Consider the following 9,203-nt stretch of genomic DNA (forward strand, 5'->3'; position numbering starts at 1 on the left):
TCTGTCCAGGCAGGAAGAAGGGGAAAGAGCAGAAGGGTACTGCCAGCTGAGTCTGTCCCTTTACATCAGGAAATCGTAGTTTTCCTGAAAGCCTCATACAGCCTACATACATCTTATTGGCTCTTGGAAAGCCAATATTTTGTCTGGATTCTGTTGGTAAGGAAAAGGAATAAACAGATATTGGGTAGCCGAGTGGCAGAGTCTGCCACACACAAAATATTTAATTGGAAGAAATCTCTTGATTAGTCCGTTCAGTTGGAAGCTAAGCTCTTGAGTGGACCTGAAGGAGGGCAGAACTGCCCTGCAAGAGAGGAGGGGAGGAAGTATTTACTTGCTCCTAAAGCAGACAGGGAGAGACTGAGAGGAAGAAAGGAGAAGAGCCGGTAAGACGATGTTGGACAGGGCATTGCACATCGTGACTCCCCACTTGGATTCTCTCCAAACTCTCAATAAGAGGGTATTACTCCTCACACTCCTCCAAAAAGCCATGAAACACTTGATGTTAGTGGCTTTCTGGTGGAAACCAGGAAGGTATGGGTTTCTGCATCCACTATGTCATGGGCCAGAATATAAAAATCCCTCTTGGTTCTGGAGCATGGAGACATGGAAAATCAGAAAGAGGTAAGCCATCACAGAACCTCAGAAGGGTCCATGGAAGTGCCTTACTCAACTGTTTATGCACTAAGCACCAAATAAACAAACAAACAAAACCCACAAACAAACAAAAAACACATTAACATTATACCAACTCCCACCAGAACTCAATTCCAAAGTTTCAACCCACTGCAATGAATCATTTATTTTCACTATTTTCTTCAATTCTAAATCAAAATCGGGAAGCATATTGATGACCACCAGCTATATCCTGTGAGTGAAGTAATGTATAAAATCTAGTACAACCTCTGATAATGCTCTACTTTGCTGGACACATAAGTGATGCTCCATGAATACTCAACCCAACACAAACTTTCCCATATTTGTGTTCTACTGCTATGTGACAAATTACCACAAATTTAGTGCCTTAGAACACCACACATTCATTATCTCGCAGTTTCCATGGATCAGGAGTCCAGGCGCAGCTTGACTGGATCCTCTGCTCAGAGTCTCACAAGCTTGCAATCAAGGCATTGGCCAGCCTGCATTCTCATTTGTAGGCTCAACTGGGCAAGAATCCACTTTCAAGCTCTTCAGATTGTTGGCACACTTCGTTTCCTTGTGACTATAGGACTGCGGGCCACAGATTTTTGCTAGCTATTGACTGGAAGCCTCCCTCAGGTCCTAGAGGCTACTCATGTGGGCTTCTCAATATGGCTGTTATTCATCCAGTAAGGAGGATCTCTAGCTCCAGTCTGCTAAAATGCAATCTTATACAATGTCACATAATCACAGGAGTGACATCCCATGACCTTCACAACATAACATAACGTAATCATGGGAGTGAAAAAGGGACATCCTTTTTATATACAGTCAGGGATATGTTCTGAGAAATGTCGTTAGGCAATTTCATCATTGTGCGAACATCACAGAGTGTACTTACACCAACCTAGATGCTATAGCCTACCACATACCTAGGCTATATGGTACTAATCTTATGGGACCACTGTTGTATATGCAGTCCACTGTTGACCGAACCATTGTTATGCACGCATGACTATACATGTTAGGAGCAAGTCACAAATCCTGCCTACAAGAAAGGGGATTACACAAGGGCATGAACACTGGGAGGTGGGAATCATTGGGGGTCACCTTGGCATCTGTCTGCCACACAATCCATATTATAGCATACAAATTGTCAACCAAATGAAAACTTTTCTATAGCAAGAGTTCAGATAAAAGGCCTCAAGCATTTCTCCCTCGTATATGTACCACACACGTCCTATATCTCATGGAGCTTAAGTGTTTGTATAGACTTAGGCTCCTGGTGTCTCAAATATCGAATAAGTTACTGCATAACTACCTCAAAGCTTAGTGGCTTAAACCAATAACCATTATATCCTGCTTATGAGACGGTGGGTCTCTGGAGCATGGATCAGAGTAGAACAGAAACAGTTTATCTCTTTCCTGCTTGATGTCTGCTGGGACTGAAATATCCAAGATGGTGTCTTTCCTCACACATCTGGAGCCTCAGCTAGGATGGCTCACGTGGCTGGGGGCTGGCTGGAATGGCCTACTGGCGTCATATTTGTGGGGCCCCAGTTCTTATTGGCTGTATTTCTCCATTCCTTCAGTTTCAGGCCTCTCTCTCTCCATGCAGCCTCTCCATGTTATGCCTCCTGTCTCTAGTAGGGGAGCTGGACATTTTACAGGGGCTGGACTCCTAGAGGCGAGCCATGGAAGTAGCTAGCTTTCTTAAGGGTTGGGCTTCGAAGTCCCAGAAAGTCACTTTTGCCATATTCTACTAGCTGAAGCCAGTCTTTATTCCTCCCTTGTCTCTTCATTGTCTTATTACACTGGCTTGGACCCCCCCTCCCCAATGCAATGTGGATTACAACATCATGATGATGTGCCTACTTCTCTCATTTCTGATTTTAAAGGGACTGCTTCTAATGTTTCCCAATTTTGAATCATTTGTGCTGGCTATTTGATAAACATTTTTATCAGGATAAAGAGGTCCCTTTCCATTTCTAGTTATTAAGTGTTTATTTTTAATAACAAATGCTTTTTCTGCAACTTTTGAGATGATCATATGGATTATTATCTTTTAATGTATGAATGTAGTGAGTTTTCCCACATTTGTTAAACCATCCTTGCATAGCAGGGATAAATCCAACTTGATTACAGTATATTTTTTTTTTTATAGTTTTTTCAATTTGCTAATATTTTGTTTAGGATTATTGTATTTTTGTTGATTAGTGAAATGGGCCTGTAATTTGTCTTTCCCATATGTGTTTCTGGTTTTATTTTGAAAGTTATATTGACCCCATAGAACAAATTGGGTAGTACCCTCTCATTTTCTATTGTGCTAAATAATTTGCATGTTTTATCTGTTCTTTAAAAATTTCCCAGGAATTTCCTATAAAACTATCAATGTTTTCTCTGTGGGAAGAGTTTAACTATTGTCTCAATTACTTCAATGACGGTAATAGTACAAGACTATTCAAGCCAGGGCCTGGCCCCGTGGCCTAGTGGTTATGTTTGGCGCTCTGCTTTGGTGGCCTAGGGTTTTGCACGTTCGGCTCCTAGGTGTGGACCTAGCACTGTCATCAAGCCATGCTGAGGCAGTGTCCCACATAGCACAATCAGAAGGACCTACAACTAGAATACACAGCTATGTGCTGGGGGGCTTTGGGGAGAAGAAGAAGAAAAAAAAGAGATTGGCAACAGATGTTAGCTCAGGTGCCAATCTTTAAAAAAAAAAAGAGAACTATTCAAGCCTTTTATTTCTTCTGGTAAATTTTCCCCCAGGGTTTTGTCCTTCTCACCTACATTTGCAAAATTATTGGCACAGAGTTGTTGGTAGGGTTCTCTAATTTTTTTTTAAAGGTATGCTTTTTGGTGAGGAAGATTGGCCCTGAGCTAACATCTGTTGCTAATCCTCCTTTTTTTTGTTGTTTTCCTCCCCAAAGCTCCAGTACATAGTTGTATATCCTAGTTGTAAGTCATTCTAGTTCTTCTGGGTGGGATGCTGCCACAGCATGGCTTGATGAGCAGTGTGTAGGTCTGCACCAGGCCAGACCAGGTAGGTCTGGGCCGCTGAAGCTAAGCACACGAACTTAACCACTCAGCCACGGGCTGGCCCCATTGTTCTCTAATTTTTTAAACTCTACTTTATTATAGTTATGTTCCCATTTTCATTCATAAGATTGCATCTTTTTCCTTCTCCTCAATAAATCTTGTCGGTGGTTTGTTTATATTGTTAGTTGTTTTGAAAAATCAACTTTGGTTTTGTTGGTCTATATTGAATCTTTGCTTTCTATTTCATTTTTATTTTATTTTCCTTCTATTTTATTTGGATATATTCTGTTATTCTTTTATCAATATCTTAAAACAGATATTTATCTCATCAATTTTCAGGCTTTGCTAAATTTTCCAGAAGCATAATTTTTCCTGTATCCCACAGTTTTCTAATCACTATTCACTTCTAGGTATTCTTTGAAGTTTTCACTTAAAAAAAAAGCTAAGTTATTTAGCAAAGTGTTTTATAGATTTTGAAATATGCAGGGACTTAAATTTTTTATGTTTTTGTAATTAACTTCTAACAAGCGCATTGTGTCGAGAGGTTATGGTGTACATGATAATTAGTCTTTCGAATTTATTGAGGCTTTCTTAATGGCCTAGTGCATGAATAATTTTGAAAATATTACTAAAGTGCTTAATAAAAATGTGTATTCTCTAATTGTTGGCCGCAGAACTCTATGTTTGTGCATTAGATTGAGTCAATTGTGCTGTCAGGTTTATCTATATCTCGCTGCTCCTTGTCTGCTTGATCTAACAAAAATTAGAAGCAGTCACTTGAAATCTCCCACATGACGATGGATTTCTGTATCTATTTTTTTCTGTAGACTTGCTTCCTATGTTTTGAGGCTATTTTATTCAGTGCATACATGTATAAAATCATTGTATGTTCATAATACTATCACCCTCCCCATCCCTAAAAGAACTGTTTGTCTTCAAGTCCGTTTTATCTGACAGTAACATGGCCACACTAGTTTTCACGTGGCTTCTGTCCAATGTGTCTTTTTCTATCCTTTTGCTTTGTGTTCTATGAATTCAGCGTTTTTTTAGATTCTATGTATAAGTGATACCACACAGTATTTGTCTTTGCCTGGCTTATTTCACTTAGCATAACACCCTCCAGGTCCATCCATGTTGTTGCAAATGGCAGGATTCAATTATTTTTTAAGGCTAAATAATATTCCATTATATACATATATAAATTACCTTTTCTTTTCCTGTTTCTTTTTTTCTGTTCAGGAAGTATTTTGTTACTGCTGAAGTTTAAGAATATTCACTGACATAAAATCAAGACTTTCAGAAAATCTGCTGCATAGCCCTGCTCAGCTTCTGAATATTGGTTTTTGCAGACATATCAACATATTTCTCTTCAATACAGATAACCATTTCACCCATGATTGATGGATCAGTTTAACTTCCAATTTCAGTACTTGGCCTTTACTTAGGAAGCTCTTCAGGACTGTTTGTAATTCAGGAACAGTGGCTTCATCTAAAGGAGATGCAGTGGTAGCTGTGCAAGGTTCTTCTCCCTGGGGGATGCTCATTATGGTAGAAAAGGCGGAAATGACTCCAGGGGTATTGCTCAAGCGACCTTTTCAGCAAGGAAATTATCAGGTTGGACATGAGGGGAGAAAACCCTCTCTTTTGCTGTCATGTCATTTAGGCTTTTCACTTTAATGGAATGCTTTATGTAGGGATTCATAATAGAAGCAGCCATTCGGGGTTCCTTCAAGATTTGTGCTACTTTCAACAATTCCTTTTCTACTTGTTCCAGTTTATTCTGTTTAGATGCAGCAGAATAAAGCTCAGTGGCATAGTGACCTTTGATACAATATCTGAACAGGTGGCCTCATAAGCTTGGCAAATGGCCTGGCCACAGATGTACTGAAGCATCGCACCTGCCAGGACAGCCTGGACACCGCTGGGATGGCCATCGTCTCCTGGGCAGCTGTAGGTCAAACTCGAGCTATAAATCACCTTTTCTTTATCCATTCATCCTTCCATAGATGCTTAGGTTGTTTCCATACCTTGGCTATTGTGAATAATACTGCAGTAAACATAAGAGTGTGTACAAGTTTTTGAGATCCTGATTTCATTTCCTTTGGATATATACCCAGAAGTGGGATTGCTGGATCATATGGTAATTCTATTTTTATAAATTTCTTGAGGAACCTCTATACTGTTTTCCATAGTGGCTATACCATTTTACATTCCCACCAACATACACAACGGTTCCCATTTCTCCACATTCTCACCAGCGTTTGTTATCTCTTGTCTTTGTTTGTGTGTGTGTGTGTGTGTGTGAGGAAGATTGGTCCTGAACTGACATCCATTGCCAATCTTCCTCTTTTTGCTTGGGGAAGATTGTTCCTGAGCTAACATCTGTACCAATCTTCCTCTATTTTATGTGGGATGCTGCCACAGCATGGTTTGACAAGTGGTGCTAGGTCTGCGCCTGGGATCTGAACCTGCAAACCCCTGACCACCAAAGTGGAGCACAGGAACTTAACCACTACACCACTGGGGTGGCCCCTATCTCTTGTCTTTTTGAAATAGACAGGTGTAAGCTAATATCACACAGTGATTTTGATTTGCATTTCCCTGATGATTAGTGCTACTCAGCACCTTTTCATTGTTCCTGTTGGCCATTTGTATGTCTTCTTTGGGGAAAATATGTATTTAGTTCCTCTGCTCATTTTTTAAAATCAGATTCTTTGGTTTTTTCCTCTTGAGTTGTATGAGTTCTTTATATATTTTGGATATTAATGCCTTAACAGATATATGATTTGCAAATATTTTCTCTCATTCTATAGATTGCCTTTTCGTTTTCTTAATGGTTCCCTTTGCTCTACAGAAGCTTTTTAGTTTGATATAGTCCCACTGATTTATTTTTGCTTTTGTTGCCTTTGCTCTTGGCGTCAAATCCAAAAATTATTGCCAAGATGTCACGGAGCTTACTGCCTATGTTGTCTTCTAGGAGTTTCATGGTTTCAGGTCTTACATTCAAATCTGTAATTTGTTTTGAGTTGATTTTTGTGCGTGGTATAAGATAGGGGTCCAGTTTTATTCTTCTGCATATGGCTGCCCAGTTTTACCAACACATTTGTTGAAGAGATTATCCTTTTCCCATTGTATATTCTTAACTTCTCTGTCATAAATTAATTGACCGTAAATACTTGGGTTTATTTCTGGGATCGCTAATGTTCCGTTGATCTATGTGTCTGTTTTTATGCCAGTACCATACTGTCTTAATTACTACAGCTTTGTAATATATTTTGAAGTTAGGAAGTGTGATGCCTCCAGCTTTGTTCTTTCTCAGGATTGCTTTGGCTATCCAGGGTCTTTTGGTTCCATACAAATTTTAGGATTGTTTTTTCTTTTTTTTTTTTTTAAAGATTGGCATACGATTGTTTTCTCTATTTCCGTGAAAAATGCCATTGGAATTTTATTTTTTAAGATTGGCACCTGCGCTAACATCTGTTGCCAATCTTTTTATTTTCTTCTTCTTCTCCTCCCTAAAGCCCCTCTAATACATGGTTGTATATTCTAGTTGTGAGTGCCTCTGGTTCTGCTATATGGCACATCGCCTCAACATGACCTGATGAGCAGTGCCATGTCCGAACACGGGATCCGAACCGGCAAAACCAGGGGGCACCGAAGCAAAGCACGCGAACTTAACCACTCGGCCACGGGGCTGGCCCCGTCATTGGAATTTTTATGAGGATGGCATTGAATGTGTCGATTGCTTATGGGTAGTATGGACATTTTAACAGTAATAATTCTTCCACCCACAAACACAGGACATCCTTCCATTTGTTTGTGTCTTCTTCAATTTCTTTCATTAATATCTTATAGATTTCAGTGTACAGATCTTTAACCTCCTTGCTTAAATTTATTCCTAAGTTTTTTAGTGTTTTTGATGCTATCGTAAATGGAAGTGTTTTCCTCTATTTCTTTTTCAGATAGTTTTCTCTTAATATATAGACACACAAATGATTTTTGTGTATTAATTTTGTATCCTGCAACTTTACTGAATTCATTTATTAGTTCTAACAGTTTTTTGATGGTGTCTTTAGGGTTTTCTACCTATAAGATTATGTCATTTGCAAACAGAGACCATTTTATTTCTTCCTTTCTAATTTGGATGCCTTTTATTTATTTTTCTTGCCTAATTGCTCTGGCTAGGTCTTTCAGTACTATGCTGAATAAAAGTGCTGATGGTGAGCATCCTTCTCTTGTTCCTGATCTTAGAGGAAAAATTTTCAGGTTTTTCACCATTGAGAATGATGTTAGCTGTGGGCTTGTCATATATGGCCTTTATTATGTTGAGAAGCATTCCTTCTATACCCAATTTATTGAGAGTTTTTACCATAAAAGGATGTTGAATTTTATCAAGTGCTTTTACTTCATCTATTGAGAGGATCATATAATTTTTGGCTTTCATGTTGTTGATGTGGTGTATCACATTGATTTATTTGTGTATGTGGAACCACTCTTCCATCCTAAGAATAAATCCTGCTTGATCATGGTGTATGATCCTTTTGATGGTCTGTTAAATTCAGTTTGCTAATATTTTGTTGATGATTTTGCATCTATGTTTATCAAGGATATTGGCCTGTAATTTTCTCTTCTTGTAGTGCCCCTATCTGGCTTTGGTGTCAGGGTAATGCTGGCCTTGTAAAATGATTGAGAACACTTCCTCCTCTCCTTTTTTTTGGAAGAGTTTGAAAAGGATTGGCATTAATTCTTCTTAAATATTTGGTAAAATTTACCAGTAAAGCCATCTGGTCCTGGACTTTTCTTTGCTGGGAGGTTTTTGATTACTGATTCAATCTCCTTACTAGCAATTCGTCTGAACTGATTTTCTGTTTCTTCAAGATTCAGTCTTGGCAGGTTGTATGTTTCTAGAAATTTATCCATTTCTTCTGGGTTATCTAATTTGTTGTCATCTAATTGTCCATATTGTCCGTAATAGTTTTTTGTGATCCTTAGTATTTCTGCATTATCAGTTAAAATGTCTCCTTTTTAATTTCTCATTTTGGTAACTTTAGTCTTCTCTTTTTTTCTAGGTCAGTCCAGCTAAAGATTTGTCAATTTTATCTTTTTAAGAAACCAGTTTCATTGATTTTTTTTTCTGTTGTCTTTCTAATCTCAATTTAATTTATTTCCACTCTAATCTTTGCTATTTCTTTCAATCTACTAACTTTGGGCATAGTTTGTAAGTTCCTTGCAGTGTAAAGTTAGGTTGTTTATTTGAGGCCTTTCTTTTTTTCTCGATGCAGGCATCTATGGCTATAAATTTCCCTTTTAGAACTGCTTTTGCTACATCCCACAAATTTCAGTACGTTGTGTTTCCATTTTCATTTGTCTCAAGATATTTTTTTATTTTCCTTTTAGTTTCTTATTTTATCTATTGGTTGTTCAGATGTATGTTGTTTAATCTCCATATATTTGTGAATTTTCCAGTCTTCTTGCAAATGATTTCTAGTTTCATACCATTGTGGCTGCAAAACACGCTTGATATTTCA

At 38.3% G+C, this 9,203-nt stretch overlaps 1 pseudogene; it reads right to left on the reverse strand.

Annotated features, from left to right (window-relative positions):
* Positions 1-4,971: 4,971 nt before the first annotated feature.
* LOC103563708 (ATP synthase subunit O, mitochondrial pseudogene) lies at positions 4,972-5,637 on the reverse strand (annotated as a pseudogene).
* Positions 5,638-9,203: the final 3,566 nt, after the last annotated feature.

The sequence above is a fragment of the Equus przewalskii genome, chromosome 25 (genome assembly GCF_037783145.1).
Source record: "Equus przewalskii isolate Varuska chromosome 25, EquPr2, whole genome shotgun sequence".
In the NCBI taxonomy this organism is placed as follows: Eukaryota; Metazoa; Chordata; class Mammalia; order Perissodactyla; family Equidae; genus Equus; species Equus przewalskii.